This window comes from Doryrhamphus excisus, linkage group LG11 (assembly GCF_037039965.1).
Source record: "Doryrhamphus excisus strain RoL-2023G ecotype Guam linkage group LG11, RoL_Dexc_Guam_v1.1, whole genome shotgun sequence".
NCBI lineage: Eukaryota > Metazoa > Chordata > Actinopteri > Syngnathiformes > Syngnathidae > Doryrhamphus > Doryrhamphus excisus.
In genome coordinates, this window is record NC_136367.1 from 14,910,995 (window position 1) to 14,927,271 (window position 16,277).

At 40.2% G+C, this 16,277-nt stretch overlaps 1 long non-coding RNA gene across 1 annotated transcript; it reads left to right on the plus strand.

The window, feature by feature from the left end:
- Positions 1-9,886: 9,886 nt before the first annotated feature.
- LOC144901281 (uncharacterized) lies at positions 9,887-11,537 on the plus strand. The gene is made up of 3 exons (XR_013629438.1): positions 9,887-10,001; positions 11,012-11,063; positions 11,145-11,537. It is a non-coding gene; the product is annotated as an uncharacterized LOC144901281 (long non-coding RNA).
- Positions 11,538-16,277: the final 4,740 nt, after the last annotated feature.

Sequence of the window (16,277 nt, forward strand, 5' to 3'; positions counted from 1 at the left end):
ATGATGATTTATTTTTTTCAATTCAATCTTCAAATAAATCAAACTGATAAGGAACCGATTGGTTTTGTGTGTGTGAATAAGTAAAAATGCAAAACAAACACCCCCCACAAACATATATTATAGTATTTACAATTACGATTTTGTATATATATACTTATATATCAATATTTATACATTTATATATTTTATATTTATATATTTATTAACATACATATTAATGTGTATTAAATATAATACAATATCTGAATTAAATTTATATATTAAAATAAAAATATACACACTAGTGAGTCATGTTTCATGCTGAAGAAAATCTATACAATATTATAGATAACAATATAACAAATATAGATAAAATATGGAATTGAGTCAGGTTTCCAGAATCTATTATAATATCTATTATCTATATATATTGTTTAATAGCGCCAACAAAGAAAAACTCTGTAAAACCGATGTGTTCACTGGCGACATGATTTGCAAGGGCGCTAAGATTTTAACCATTTGTGTGATCAAGATAATTCCAATTCTTTTTGAAAACAGAGACTCTGTACTTTCCTAAAATCCTAACATGGTCCCAATCAGGTTATCTTCAGGCTTCATGCCATGCTGTTCCACTGTGTAACTCATTCAGAGGTGGCGTCACCATTTATTGACATGGGGGCAAGAATCATTTGATTAGCACTACAATGTCTACTTTGAGATCACGTTGATTCTCTACAGATTCTCTAAGATACATAGATTTTCTTTTGAACTGAGTGCCAGGAATAAAATGCAAAATGACAAAGTAACTCAGCCTAATGTTAGCATATAGTATGTCACAGGATTCCTTGCATGAGTACTCAGCCTGTTAGTCTTCTTATTTAGGGATGTGCGATATTGGCTGATAACCAATATTATCCAACTTTTATACCGGTGTGTTGGAATGAACGTGTTGTGAAGCTAATGGATGGACCATTAGCAATTAGCTTGTCAACCGGGCTGTAAACAACATTGTATAACAGCTTAGACATTTGTCAAGAGAGTATCCATGTACATTTTTTTTGATCATCAAAAAGTCCAGGTAAGAAAATCACTTTTCATAATTATATTACTGACATAGGAGCGGCAATAAGTTGACACCTGAAATGTTCAGATGGTCAGTGAAGGGGTCGTGGCCACCCCTGGCTATTGTTTTCTATGTCACACTACAAATTGCATGTTTACATTGCAAATGAACAGATCAGATCGTAATGATCTATCCACCTACAAATAGATGTTAAAGTATTTTTTATCTTGTACTGAACCTCCGATCCATCAGTTTGAAAGGTTCCAATTTTGGACTTAACATTCGAAAACCAAACATCCATTTACGTTCAAGTTCAATGCTTTGATATTTATATAATGGTTGAAAATAGCATGGTGACATTCAGACACTTCATCCAAGAACTTTGGTTAGGACCCTCATTTAAAGCATACAAACTTTAATGGCCCTACCTCTGAAAAGAATGGGAATCGAGAATTGTTAGGTAACGGAATCAGAATCGGAATTGCTCATATTAATTGCAGAAAAGTTGTATTTTTACATCTTCAAGTGTAAGGAAACACAGTCAGAAGGACAACACCCATACTGGTTTCATACGATGACATAACCTGGAAAGTCCCCCAAAAAGCAACTAATAGCCTCCAGCATACAAGACGATATTGTGACAAGAATATGCTAATGATATGCTAATGCATGGGGGGGGGGGTGCTGTGGACCCAACAGCTGAAGGTGTTTAAAGTGCACACGGACATGCAGCAGCATGGTGGGAGGCTGTTGAATGCAGTCCAGTGCTGCCAGGTGCTGCCTGGGTAGATTTTCCCGTGGTAGCGGCATCCGTGGAGTCCCCAAGGCCCCCCCCCCAACCCCACCGCCTCCACAGACACACACACCCCCAGTTCAACACACCACCACTGCAGCCTATATGAAGCATGGTGCTTGGAAAAAGCTGTCAGTGCACCAATGAGGCAACACGCAAAATACTCGAACGAGAGGCCGGTTTGATGCTGATATTTTGGAGGAAATGCACACGCCGCAGGTTAGTTTATCATTATCATGATTATTGTTGTTATTATTAGCATTGTCATTATTTGTGTCATAATTTGCATTTTTATATTTCTATACTGTATTATTCTGGATGCTTCTTTAGAGTGCACAGTCCCTAAACAGATACTGAAAAGCAGAGAATAAGCACAGTTGTGTTTTTTATTTTATTTTATTTTATTTTATTTTATTTTATTTTATTTTATTTTATTTTATTTTATTTTATTTTATTTTATTTTATTTTATTTTATTTTATTTTATTTTATTTTATTTTATTTTATTTTATTTTATTTTATTATTACAAATTGCTAGAAAGCTGCAATGATTACATGTTTGTTTCTTTACTGTACTGAAAATGTTTTTCCTCAAGGGCTGCAATGTCCTACTTTATTCGCTGGTCCTTGAACAAACCACAGTTAGAACAGGATTAATGAAACAGTGAAAAAGTTTAAACTCTGGGTGGCTGATTTTCACACATTTTGATATTGTTAAATACCAAAGAAAGTAAATACTGGGCCAGTATTTCTGATACTGATATTAAATTTTTTTTCAATTTCATTTTTAACATAATTTTTTACATACTGTATTTACCTAATTGTAAAATTAAAATGAAAAAATGTATATATACATATATTATGTATGTATTAGTGTAAGAATATTTGAAAATATATGTTTTTATATTATTATATTATATTTTACAGAATTAAAATTGGTTGATTTTATTACATACAATTGTTGGAGCAAAATAACATCAATAGTACAAAATAAGTCAAGAAAAGCAAAAACAATGATTGGTTCCCATTCAAATCCAACAACCTGTAGAAACAATGTATGAACATATAAATAGAACAATATCAACAATGTAACAAAATCAACAACACTGCAAAAAAACATACTTGTAAAAAAAAACACAGAAGAAAATAAACGACTGACCTGATTGTACGCATGGTATCTAAATACTGTATTTGTAATATTATTGCACATATTCTATGAGAGTTAGACCTCTAGCAAATATAATACGGGCATTAATTGCAACATGTTAAAACTAATCATGAAGCACATTTTCTTTTTGTGTTTTACTGACAAGCTTTGTTTCATGGCGGTTTGGCACAGGAAGTCGATTTGCATCAATCGGATTGAATGAAGTGACGATTGCTATAATTAAACGTGAAGTAGAAGCCCGAGCTTTGGTCAAATGTGTTTGCTTTCACTTCATGAGTGGAAAATAAGCAGCTTTGCTCTGTGATGCTGTTTAATCCTCTTAATCCTGTTTGACGCCCCTGGGAGGATACAGGCTGCTTCATCTGCATATCCACTAACCCCTGAACAGGCACTCGAACACCTCGTCTTTCATTCAATATCAGTATCATCCTTGTGGTGATGTTTCATAGTCATCTTTACTTGAATGCACGTGTGTCAAACTCAGGCCCGAGAGCCAAATCCGGCCCATGCAGCAATTTAATCCCGCCCACGGAACTGTTTGGATCATTAAAAGTGGATTTTGATTTTAAAAGTGGAGTTTATAGTAGCATGGGATTCACAACCATTCTTAATAAGGTTGCCATATTCACACTAAAAGTGAAAATAATTTGTCTGCATAGAGCTTTAACTCTTACACACTTTATATCCTTTACAGAATGACCCCTAAAGGGCACAAGACAGTCAAAAGTGGTCATTTTAACTACAGCAAAGCATGATGGGGAATGCATAAGCCGCCCATTCCACTGCTGCAAACTCTTTTTGTGTTGATATAAAATACAGCACGGCGGACGAGTGGTTAGTACGCAGACCTCACAGCTAGGAGACCAAGGTTCAATTCCACCCTCGGCCATCTCTGTGTGGAGTTTGCATGTTCTCGCCGGTTTTCTCCGGGTACTCCGGTTTCCTCCCACATTCCAAAAACATGCTAGGTTAATTGGCCACTCCAAATTGTCCATAGGTATGAATGTGAGTGTGAATGGTTGTTTGTCTATATGTGCCCTGTGATTGGCTGGCGACCAATCCAGGGTGTACCCTGCCTCTAGCCCGAAGACAGCTGGGATAGGCTCCAGCACCCCCGCGACCCTCGTGAGGAAATAGCGGTAGAAAATGAATGAATGAATAAAATACTGCAGGCGGCACGGCGGTCGAGTGGTTAGCGCGCAGACCTCACAGCTAGGTATGAATGTGAGTGTGAATGGTTGTTTGTCTATATGTGCCCTGTGATTGGCTGGCGACCAGTCCAGGGTGGACCCTGCCTCTCGCCCGAAGACAGCTGGGATAGGCTGAATGAATGAATGAATAAAATTTTGCCAGATATTGAGACAATGACGAGGAGGTCAACAACGCCAAAACAACCATAGTCGTACAAAGTCGGAAAGTAGAAATGAATGGACACCAAAAATGCACCCCCCCCCCATGTTAAAAAAAGTCCATGTAGTTAATGGGGGGTAATGTCCAATTCGACCCACAACCAAAAGTATAGGCTTTGACTTTTGGCCCCCTGCTTTAATGCAAATGTCATGATGACCCCGTTCTTGCTAAAAGAAGTAAAGGACGTGGTAGGCAGCACACAGAGACGGGGTGGAGGTGCCCTGATCGAAGACAACCCCCCTGATATACTGCTATACACCAGTATAGTTAAGTTAATTACTTGTAAACATTAGCTTTAATAACTTAAATTCATTAGTAATGGATTATCTGGAACATAAGAGCTTGATTTGTTTAGTTTTTGGCTTTGTAAAAACTAGACATGCCAAGTGGTGAGCCAGGAACTCAGGAAGACCTGGGTTTGATTCTCTGCCTCTGTGTGGAATTTGCATGTTCGCCCTCAGTGCTTATATGGGTTTAGTAATGATTACTAATTTGGGTTTACAGTGTGGGAACACCTTGGTGTCCTCCTGGCGGACCTGGAAGAGGTGGACAGGGACCGGGTACTGAGACTGCTGCACCCACCACATGGACCTGGATAAACTGAAGAAGATGGATGTTCAGGAACCAACCTTTTTTTCACGACTAATATGAAAATTTGAAATTTGAAAGACTATTACACTGGTAATGGTAATGGTTTTATTTAATTTGAACATGCATCAGATTACAATTGAATGCATCACATAATCAGTTCCCAGTTGTACATGTCCAAAAGGAGTAGGAAGAAGCAAAGCTTATTAAATCCTACCCCTCCATCTGGTACTTTTACAATCAGTAACTGTTACATTTGTTCACTTCCTGCTTTCCTAATGTAGTTCCTTCCTGCTTTCCTATTCTTGTAACAATGGCTTTTTTCCCACAATAAATATGACTTTATAGTGATATTACAACATTATTCTTTTTTTACAATATTCTTATAACAGTATGGCTTTTCTTCACAAGGTTCGTAGATATGCCTTTCAATTTGTTTCTTTGGGGGGCTGCACGGAGGTCGAGTGGTTAGCGCGCAGACCTCACAATGTGGAGACACAAGTTCAATTCCACCCTCTGTGTGGGGTTTGCATGTTCTCCCCGTGCATGCGTGGGTTTTCTCCGGGTACTCTGGTTTCCTCCCACATTCCAAAAACATGCTAGGTTAATTGGCCACTCTATATGTGCCCTGTGATTGGCTGGCCACCAGTCCAGGGTGGAGCCCACCTCTCGCCCCAAGACAGCTGGGATAGGCTCCAGCACGCCCCGCGACCTTCGTGAGGATTGCCTGCAACATCCCTTCCATGTCAGGGGAAGGGTCGTCCTATCACTTTTCTTAAAACAAAACCAATTGTGTTAATCAGTCTAATGCCAGCTAATGCAGTGGATAATACTCCTTCGTATGTGTTAATTTCAGCTAGTAGCTGACAATGCTGTCATCTGGATGCACCTATTTCCACTATGAAGCCATCTACCAAGGTTGCATGGTTTGATATCCTTGCTGTGACCATGAATTAACACGTACACTGATGATAACATGGAATATAGTTGCAGTATCTTGTCCTACTTGGATTATTCAAAACACCACCGAAACTTCTTTTGAGGTGCATTGATACACAGCTTCTTGGGATGGCTGTGTCTTCCAGCACAAGACCTCCAGTCCTCAGGTCAAAAATGCTGACGGCAAACTAGTATCTTTTTGAGTCTTTGTAGCCAAATGGAGAGCTAGCTATCCACTTTTTCGTCTGTGAATGATGCTGAGACTAGCAGTTAGTGAAGTGTCGTGTTAGCTAGCTAGTATCAATGCACAGAGAAAATAAGTTTTGATAGTGTTTTAAATAATGAAAATATGGCAAGATACTGCAGCTATTCCATGTTATCACCAGTGTACGTGTTAATGCATGATCACAGCATGGATATCAAACATGCAACGTTGGAAGAGTTTTTTTTAGAGGGCTTCATAGTGGAAATAGGTGTATCCCAATGACAGCATTGTCAGCTAGCTGAAATTAACTAGTTTTCATGTGTTATAAAGCACAGAAAAGGGAAATAAATATGTGTTCATGTTTCACATAAGGATTAGGAATGATGGGCAAAATTACTAAAAAACTTAACTTTAACTTATTTTGTAAAAAAAAAACACTTTATTGCAACATTATGATTTCACCTTGTAAAATTACAATATGATATGAAATATGACAGTATTACCACTATATTGTCTTAACATTCCAACATTGTCCCCACTGCTCATTGTCATATTGAAGATTTCTGTATCTGAAATTACGGTTTTAATCTCAAATGTCAACTTATTTAAAAAAGTACGACTTTTTAGTCATACTACAACTATTTTATTGAATTTCTACAATTAACTTTTAACAGGAATAAATAAATAAAAAATCAATAAATATGACTCCAGTGTAATTTTGCTGTACTCCTTGTCACATTATGACATTATAATAAAAATAATTGCAACTTTAGTCGTAATATTGCAATGTTTTTTCATGTTTTTTCAAAACGGAAGTATAGTTAAGGTGACACTTGGAATATTTGATGCATTGAACGGCCAACCAGTGTGTGCAGAGGAGAGGGGGTGGGAGGTGTTGGGGGGTTATTGGTGGAGGTGTGTCATGTGGGGGGGCCCCGTCAATCCTCTTCTGCTGACCTCTCCATTTCCCGGGCATCTTTATGACCCCGCAGCAGGTCCGCCTGAGTGTTCCCAGGATGCACCTGGTCGCTTTAACTTTGCGTCTGCGAATCGCAGCTGCCCAAAAAAAAAACAAAACAAGCAAAGAGTCTTCGAGACGGGTTGGCACGGCTTTTTTCCACGTCTTTAATGCTCCATTAGCCTTTGTGCAGGGCACAATATGGCGACTGTAAAGCTTTGACGTTTTTGCGAGAATAAAACACGGTTTCAATGACGTGACACCGGCCTCAAAGCGCACGCAGCGCCGGCCCGGCCAGCCAGCCAGACAACCAACCAGCCAGGCAGCCAGGCGCGACACGTCTTTGCGTTTGTTTTGTGCGGCCCCAGCCAATTAACAGCAAGGTCTTTTTTCTCCATAAGACAATCAAATTTATGTGTGCCATTTTCTCAAGGAGAGAAAGGAGGAGGATTGTGTATTCTCCTTCTTCCTCAAAGGGGCGTTTTTCTTGCCATCACCTGGTGCTCTCGGCACAAGAGAGCGAACTGTCTTCCAACCGGCTGTCTCCAGCATTGTCTCCCGCCTTGATCATCCATTATTAATCCCCTTGCTAAACTCTTGGTTTTTTTTGTGTCATATTTTTCATCCGCAACATGAAGCAGATGCTCCACAGTGTAGAGCTCCTTCAAGGCTGAAAGAGACTTGCGAGCCGGGCAGCTTTCGGGCACATCTTCAGAGGAATAAAACATTTTACAGGCATAAACAGACTTCAACCTGCTCTGTTTCAGCCTTTGTGTTGTTTGTGAATAATTCATGTTAATAGGCAAAGGTTTGTATGCCCTGAATGCGGGCGCACAGGTGCGGAGTGACAAGGATGAATGACCGCCTCCCGATTTTTGCCAAATGTGGAGGGCTCTTGTCCGAGGGTCTTCAGCTGATGGAAAAATTGTCATTTCTTTGATTACTTTCACAGAGAACAAAGCCGGCTGATGAAGAGCTGATGCGGGAGTGAAACCTCGCTGCAGCCTCCTCAAAGAAAGAAAAGCGGACAAACATGCTCTGCTGCCGGTGCGCGCAAGTGCTCCATCTAACTGGCATAAAAGGAGCCTTTCCAACTTTTAAAAGAACACTTTTTGGCTTCAATAAAAGCCGGACGGCTGTGATCAGTCGGCATATGGCGCAAAGGCGGTCGGCTTTTGTCTGCGCGCAGCTCTTCAGATGATAACTTGTCTTCTTTTGGGGGCATTTAAGCTCAAACTCCGTGCGCCAACTTGGGCGCGCACGACGAGCGAGCAGCCGGGGAGGCGCACTCACGAACCTTGCAGGTGGCTGTGGTGTTCGAACACAGTGAACGCAACACGGATGCTTGTTTAGTGGCACCGCTATGCGTGCTGGTGACGCCATTCCACTTTTAAAAAGTTGCGTTAAACGGACAGCTCAATTGTGCGCACGCATGCGCACAGTCAGGACCACAGTGAGTGCTTCAGCGGCAGGGGGAGTCAGTAAGTGGGGGGGGACACCAAATGGGTGGTCATGCTGGAGCCTATCCCAGCAGACACCCTGGACATATCGGCCTTTACACAACATACATACTAATACCGTATATTCAAATATAGTCATAATAATAATCATAATATACAATATGTACACGTTTTATACTTTTAAATGAATTGTAATACATTTTAATTTTCTACCGGTTATCCTCATGAGGGTCACAGGGTGTTGGAGCCTATCCCAGCTGTCTTCGGACGAGAGGACTGGTGGCCAGCCAATCCCAGGGCACATATAGACAAACAACCATTCACACTCACATTCATACCTATGGATACCTTTGGAGTGGCCATCTTGGAATGTGGGAGGAAACCGGAGTACCCGGAGAAAACCTACGCATGCACGGGGAGAACATGCAAACTCCACACAGAGATGGCTGACAGTGGAATCGAACTCGGGTCTCCTAGCTGTGAGGCCTGCGAATTGTTCTGCCGAATTGTAATAAATTTTAATACAATATATTGATATTTTAAGCTAAAATATTGTATATGAAAAGTATAATAAATAAATTATATAAAGAAGTAATGTAGATAATCCATATTTTCAGATTACATTTTTTCTGTTCTGTGTTTAGTTCTTTCTTTGTTATATTTTAAATATATATATAATATATATCTTAAACTTCATCTGTTTAGAAAAATATTATGATTATATGATTAGATTATTATGATTATGCTAGGTTAATTGGCCATTGGTTTTCTCCGGGTACTCCGGTTTCCTCCCACATTCCAAAAACATGCTAGGTTAATTGGTGACTCCAAATTGTCCATAGGTATGAATGTGAGTGTGAATGGTTGTTTGTCTATATGTGCCCTGTGATTGGCTGGCCACCAGTCCAGGGTGTAGCCCGCCTCTCGCCCGAAGACAGCTGGGATAGGCTCCAGCACCCCCGTGACCCTTGTGAGGTTAAGCGGTAGAAAATGAATGAATGAATGAATTCATATATATATATATATCTTATATGTGTATATATACACTGAAAAAAAGATTTTTTGGCCCTGTAATTATTACCTCAAATATGAATTTTAATTTTACAAGGATTTATTATTTCACTTCTTTTATTCTAAAATCTCACTCTTGTGTAACTTTGTATCCTCACATTTATATGTAAATCTGATCACTGACACCAAGTAATATTTACATAACTAATGTATTGATTTTCCAACCTTAATACCAGATAGTAAAATATACTTGGGTAATAGCAGTGAACCTGGCCACCTTGTGGCCATTTTGCGCATGCGTCTGAGGGTCGTTTGCAGTCAGACTTCCCGAGGCAAAGTTTTGAGGGCGCCATGTTTTGACGGGAAGACGGTGGAAGATGACATGGACAGTCGTTTAACAAGAAAATGAATCGATGTGGAGCCATATGGGTATGTCATGTGTTTTTCTGACTTTTTTCTGTCACCTTTCCTCATCTGTTTAAGTCAGTGTTATAATGTGAAATACTTGACGTTAGCATTAGCTTACCCTTTAGCCTGCTAGCTAGCTAGCTATCGACTGCAAGCTTTGTGGAGGTGTTTTCGGTTGCAGAACAGGAGATTTTTATGTTTATTAAATCTTTAAGGATTCATTCGTCATATATGTTATTTGATTATTTTGGCGGTCGCGCAGCAGCAGTGTCCTTTAAGCCGTGGGAACGGCGTGTAGCTTAAACATTTGTTGAAGTATGCTAGCGACCTGGGTCTTGTGGATACCGTGGGGGAGCGGGAGTTTTTGTTTCCATTGACCAAAAAGTGGAAACATAGGAACTGAATTGCAAAATTTCAGGCCCTGAAAATAAATATCAATAATGACTTAAACCTGCCTGGAAGGATTAGAAATTTTGGAGCCAGGTTAGCTTACCGCATCTGTGGTCATTTTAATGTCAAGAATATTTTATGGGAACAATGTGTCATCAGTGTTCTACCAATGATCCAAGTATAACCAAATAAAGGTTTGTTTTAATTTGACATATTAGTAAAGCAACAGCCTGCACCAACAAAGACGCCTGACTGAGAAGGTAACATTTACAATAATACGTGTATGGTTATTTGAATCTGTAAATGGCAGTTTAGCCTTTTGTTAAGTTTTAGTTTGATTTTAAAGAGTTGGATAACAATATCCCGTTAGTCTGTAAACAGCGAGGAAAAAAAGATTTACCCATAAGTTGTTATTTTGAAAGTTGTAGTTTTGTTTAGGTTAGGTTTCAAGACACAGATGAATAAATATTTGTATTTAAAACTAAGTTGATTTTGAGTGTTTGTTTAAAAAACAGCAACAACAAATATTGTCAAGCAGCTTTGTAGTTTAGACTAATGTGCACGCAATCTGAAACCATTGTGATGATTTTAGATTTTGTATTGTTGTCATAATTAAAATAATTTCTTGATCCATTTCACAGAATATTGAAGGACGTTGACGCTCAAGAATTTGGTCTCAACAGCTTAGACGAGGTAAGATCACAGTACAGCTGTTGAATAACACCAATATGGTTTAGTTATTCATTCATTTTCTATGTCGCTTATCCTCACTAGGGTGGGGGTGTACTGGAGTCTATCCCAGCTGACTTCGGGCGAGAGGCGGGGTACACCCTGGACTGGTCGCCAGCCAATCACAGGGCACATATAGACAAATAACCATTCACACTCACATTCATACCTATGGACAATTTGGAGTCGCCAATTAACCTAGCATGTTTTTGGAATGTGGGAGGAAACCGGAGTACCCGGAGAAAACCCACACATACACGGGGAGAACATGCAAACTCCACACAGAGATGCAACAGAGAATCAAAGCCAGGTCTTTTGTTTAGTTATGAAATGTTTAATTTATTTCACAGGTTCATCAACCTGTGGATGTGTTGTATTTTTGTGCACCGTGATCAAGTATGTCCTTCCTTTTGATGACCACATATATAAATGGCCCCTCTGCCATTTATATTTTCATTCAATGTGGCTGGCAAGTACAACAATACAACAAGTACAACAACTACAAATGTAGTAAAGGTGTTCTGGTTTGAAAGAATGTTTTGTAAAAGATGTGTTCAGTTAACTTCATTTAATTAAAAGAAGGTCATCTTAAAGAAATCATATTAGAAAAGTGGTGTAGGTGGTAGCTTAAATCTCATGTATATATTACTTATAAATTGCTCCAAATGAAGTAAAGGAAAACTAGTTAAACAATCCTGAAAGGTGGGTATATTTATATGGATTGTTAAGTAGATTCAAAGGTAGTTTTGAGTAAAATTTACTAGCAAAGAGAGTACCTTTTGTGTCTAAGACCGTACACCTCAAGTAATATTAAGTATTTTTAATTAAACAAATAATGCTTGCTGACAAGCAAATTTTACTTGAATATTTCCTAGGTAAAAGTTACTTAGGAATTGTGCGTGCACTTTGTTACCTAGCTTTTTTCAAGTAAATGGCACTCCACATTTTTTTCAGTGATATATATCTTAAACTTCATCTGTTTAGAAAACATGAATGTACTTTACATCATGTATTCATATTATTATGATTATTATTATGAAATAATTGCATAGCATAGGCCACCAGTCCAGGGTGTACCCCAGCTGGGATAGGCTCCAGCATACCCCCACCCCAGTGAGGATAAGCGGTATAGAAGATGGATGGATGGATGGATGGATGCAGGCCTTTTGTCCACTTCAGGGACCCCAAAAAAGTCACCTGGGGGGGATGACTCACTGGACGCTGAGGGCGCCAGGAGTTTTTGCTTTTGTTTGTCTTTTTTGCACTATTTACTTCAGTTTGCTGAAATAATGACATTGAAAACATGAGATGACACTTCATTTGATACCAGATCCATCATGTCGGTTCTCTTTTTTGCTCAAGCCCCCTTGCAAACATCTCGTCCCGGCTTGGACCAAAAAGCCAAAGCCATACCCCTCCGTCATGCAAGTGTGTTTGTGTGCGACCCCTGCCTTTGAAAAGCTCCCCCGGTGGAAGCAACACGGCGGCTTGACCTCCACGCTAGTGGGCGGGAGAGGCTCTTTTAACTGAATTAGCCATAAAGACGTCTTGCTATGATCTTTGTTAGTCTTGAAAGGCGGGTGGATATGAGCGGCATTGTGCACAGCTTTTGCGTGCCGCCGTGGCGCATCACGGAATAAACCATTACTGTCTCCACAAAGGACGCTGCGTCAAAAGAAATGGAAATTAAGCGCAGCACGTTTGGAGAGTGAAAATAGTTTAAACACTTATAAAAATACACAAGAGAATCCCGGCATATTTCTAAGTGATGACTAGTTCCTGTCTGCTCGATGCGCAAAAGTGCAACCGAAGTACTATCTCGTTCTAGCGGTTGTCCAACTCCGCCGCCCCCGAAGCCATGGCGTGGTTGCCAGGCTCCAAAGGTGTCGAAGCATGCATCATTTTTCACCAGCGCTTCCAGTGTGGAACAGAAGCTCTCTGCTTGTCCGCTGGCGTGAACTTCACTCATGTCCGCCTGCTCTCAAGGCGGCGCAGCGGGGATTTATTTGCAAGACAAACGCCGCAAGGGAGTCAAGTGGCACAAAAAGGCCGTTTCGGTCTGCGAGGAGGATGGAGAAAGTCAGCATTATGCACACGTCAAATCAATCAAAAACAAAAGCCTGCATGGGCAAAGTCCAGCCTCTCTTTCTGGGAACCTGTTAAATAGAATACAGTAGTTCTCACTCGTCTTTTGTTGTTCTTTTTTGTAGACATAACGGGACGAACTGGTGGGGCAATAAGGAGGAATTATCGTTTGGAATTCTAATCTGGTCACGTGTTGGCAGCCACTTTTGTCACTCAGGGCTGAATACTGAAAATGTTAATATTTATTTATTCATTCATTCATTTTCCACCACTTATACTCACGAGGGTCGCGGGGGTTGCTGGAGCCTATCCCAGCTGTCTTCGGCCAAGAGGCGGGGCACACCCTGGACTGGTCACCAGCCAATCACAGGGCACATATAGACAAACAACCATTCACACTCACATTCATACCTATGGACAATTTGGAGTGGCCAATTAACCTAGCATGTTTTTGGAATGTGGGAGGAAACCGGAGTACCCGGAGAAAACCCACGCATGCACACGGAGAACATGGAAACTCCACACAGAGACGACCGAGGGTGGGATTGAACTCAGGTCTCCTAGCTGTGAGGTCTGTGCGCTAACCACTAGTCCGCCGTGCAGCCCCGTTAATATTTATTATGTACTATAATTATTGTGTTACAAGTATTATTGTCATAATTATGATACACAGCATTATATAATCAGTGCAATAGCAACATGTGTCCCAACACTAACAGCTGGTTGGCGGCGGGACCCACCCTGACCCCTCAAAAGGGGGCCCAAATTGTGGAAAAACGTACACCTCAAACTTGTAGAATATCTTCAATTTAAAGGGCCAGCTTGCAACCTTTATGGTGTGCTCTTTTCCAGCAGACATCTGCAGCTATGTGTCGGCCGGACGGCAATCCATGTCCTTCCAGCCCTGCTCAAGCTGGACATAGTCGCCTGAAGCACGGCATCACCTTGAGGCGGCGTAGCATGCGGGTAACACAGACAGCAATGTGAGGTGGGGTTGCATGATTACATGATTTTTTTTTACAGTTTTACAATAATACATTTGTAATATTATGACTAATATTAGTTACATAAAGTTGAAATACTAAAGACATTACAACATCAACTTGTAATTTGTGGAAAATTGGTTTGGGGAAAAAGTCATATTATTATGGGAATAAATATGGATGTCTCAAAATGCTCAGTTTCAGAAGGCGTGGTAAAACTGCCCCTTTGTGACATCACAGAGCGGACTTATATGGTTCAAAGTCAGGAAACACTTTGGGCGTGTGACTAATCACAGCGGAGACGGCATCCCCGGAGGCGGGTCGTGGGTGGAATAAATGAAAAAAGACTGTTTCGGCAGAAAAATCCAAGGAAATCCAGCTGGAATAGGTGCAGATTCTGGAAGATCTAGAAAGCTTTGTGTGCAGGTTATTGTGTGTAGCCGCTCTATAGGAGACCACAAATCAATACAAAGGGGGGAATAGGTCTCCTTCAATTAATGGAATATTTTCCATGTAGGTAATGTCTAACTTTTATTTGTGGTTACCTGAGAGTTAATCTCTCCTATCTCTGCGGTCCATCTTGCATCCGACCTCAACCTTCTGAAATTGCTGGTGGCCGGTGGGGAAGGACAGTGAATGAACGCGAAGCAAGTCCAACTCGGCAGGAAGCCCCTCGGCGACCAGTCACAGCTTTTGAACCGCCTTACAATAAAAAATAATGACGGTATGGCGAGCTGCTCCACCATCACTGTCGCTGCTCTTCTTTCACTCCAACATGGCTGAAAAGGGAGAAGCGGACATAGAGTAGGAAACCCTACTGAGTAGAGTCAACAGGCTGTAAAATATATCAGGCTGGTTTCCATGGAGATTAAAAGGAGCTTGAAGGCCTTTACAATATAAAAAGTGACATCTAAAAACGCTTTCATGGCAATTTTCCTCAGAAATGGAAGCCGAGGCTATGCAAACCTTTCAACTACAAAATTATATGTGATATAAAACTTCTTTTTGTACTTTCTTCTTTCAGAATAATAAGCTTTGAACCATTTTTCACTTTGTGAAACTTGAGGTGGTGCGCTTAGCAGTGATGTACATATAGCGTTATGCTAATCCAATGTCACAGCAGCTCCCAGAAGACCATTATATTATATTCATTCATTCATTTTCTACCGCTTATCCTCACGAGAGTTGTGGAAGGTGCTGGAGCCTATCCCAGCTGTCTTCGGGCAAGAATATATACTATATATATACGTATATACTGTATTTTCTGGACTATAAGTCACACTTTTTTTCATAGGTTGGCTGTTCCTGCCACTTATACTCCAGAGCGACTTAGAATTGAAAAAAGTGTTTATGTTGCATAAACACTGGACACCTTTTCTGTTCATGTTTATTTTTTGTGTAGCTGAATAAGCATTGTATTAGCGTATCTTACACCTATTCAGTCTGTTCTCTATTCTTTTATTGTTAGAACTTGCCTTCCAAGAGGACGTAATGTCTGTTTTGGTCACGTAGTTTGGAAAATAAATTACCCACCAAAAATGCACTACTCCAGTGCGACTTACGTATGTTTTTTTTCTACCTAATTGTGCATTTTTGGCCTTGTGCGACTTATACTCCGGAGCGACTTATAGGCCAGAAAATACGGTGTATATATATATTTCTAATGGTATTATAATAATGATAGTTTCTATTTCCCTGCACCTGTTGTTAGTTTCCTGCTACTTGAGAGTATTGTGGTGTTTTGTGATGATAGATAATTTGCCGGTATTATCAAAGTCAACCGTTACAGGACTGTGTGTCGTTATCAATTGTTACTTTGTGACATTTCTGAGAAAGGTTTGCATCTTTTAATTGCCCAAAACCTGTCGTGTTTTGTTTTTAATAAACTCAACTAACACTTAAACCGTCGCTCTTTGTCGTATTCATTGAGCAGTTTTGCCACAGAGTGAACTTGTCACCATTTAAAACGGCTTCTATTAAGTTACTTCGCTAATATAACAGTCATATCCCACTTGCTGCCATGAATAATTGACAGGCACACGAAGGGACATCAGCTAATTGATTATAGGCTTGTCCTGCCACAGAAGCTCCATAACCAAGCTCTGTGTTG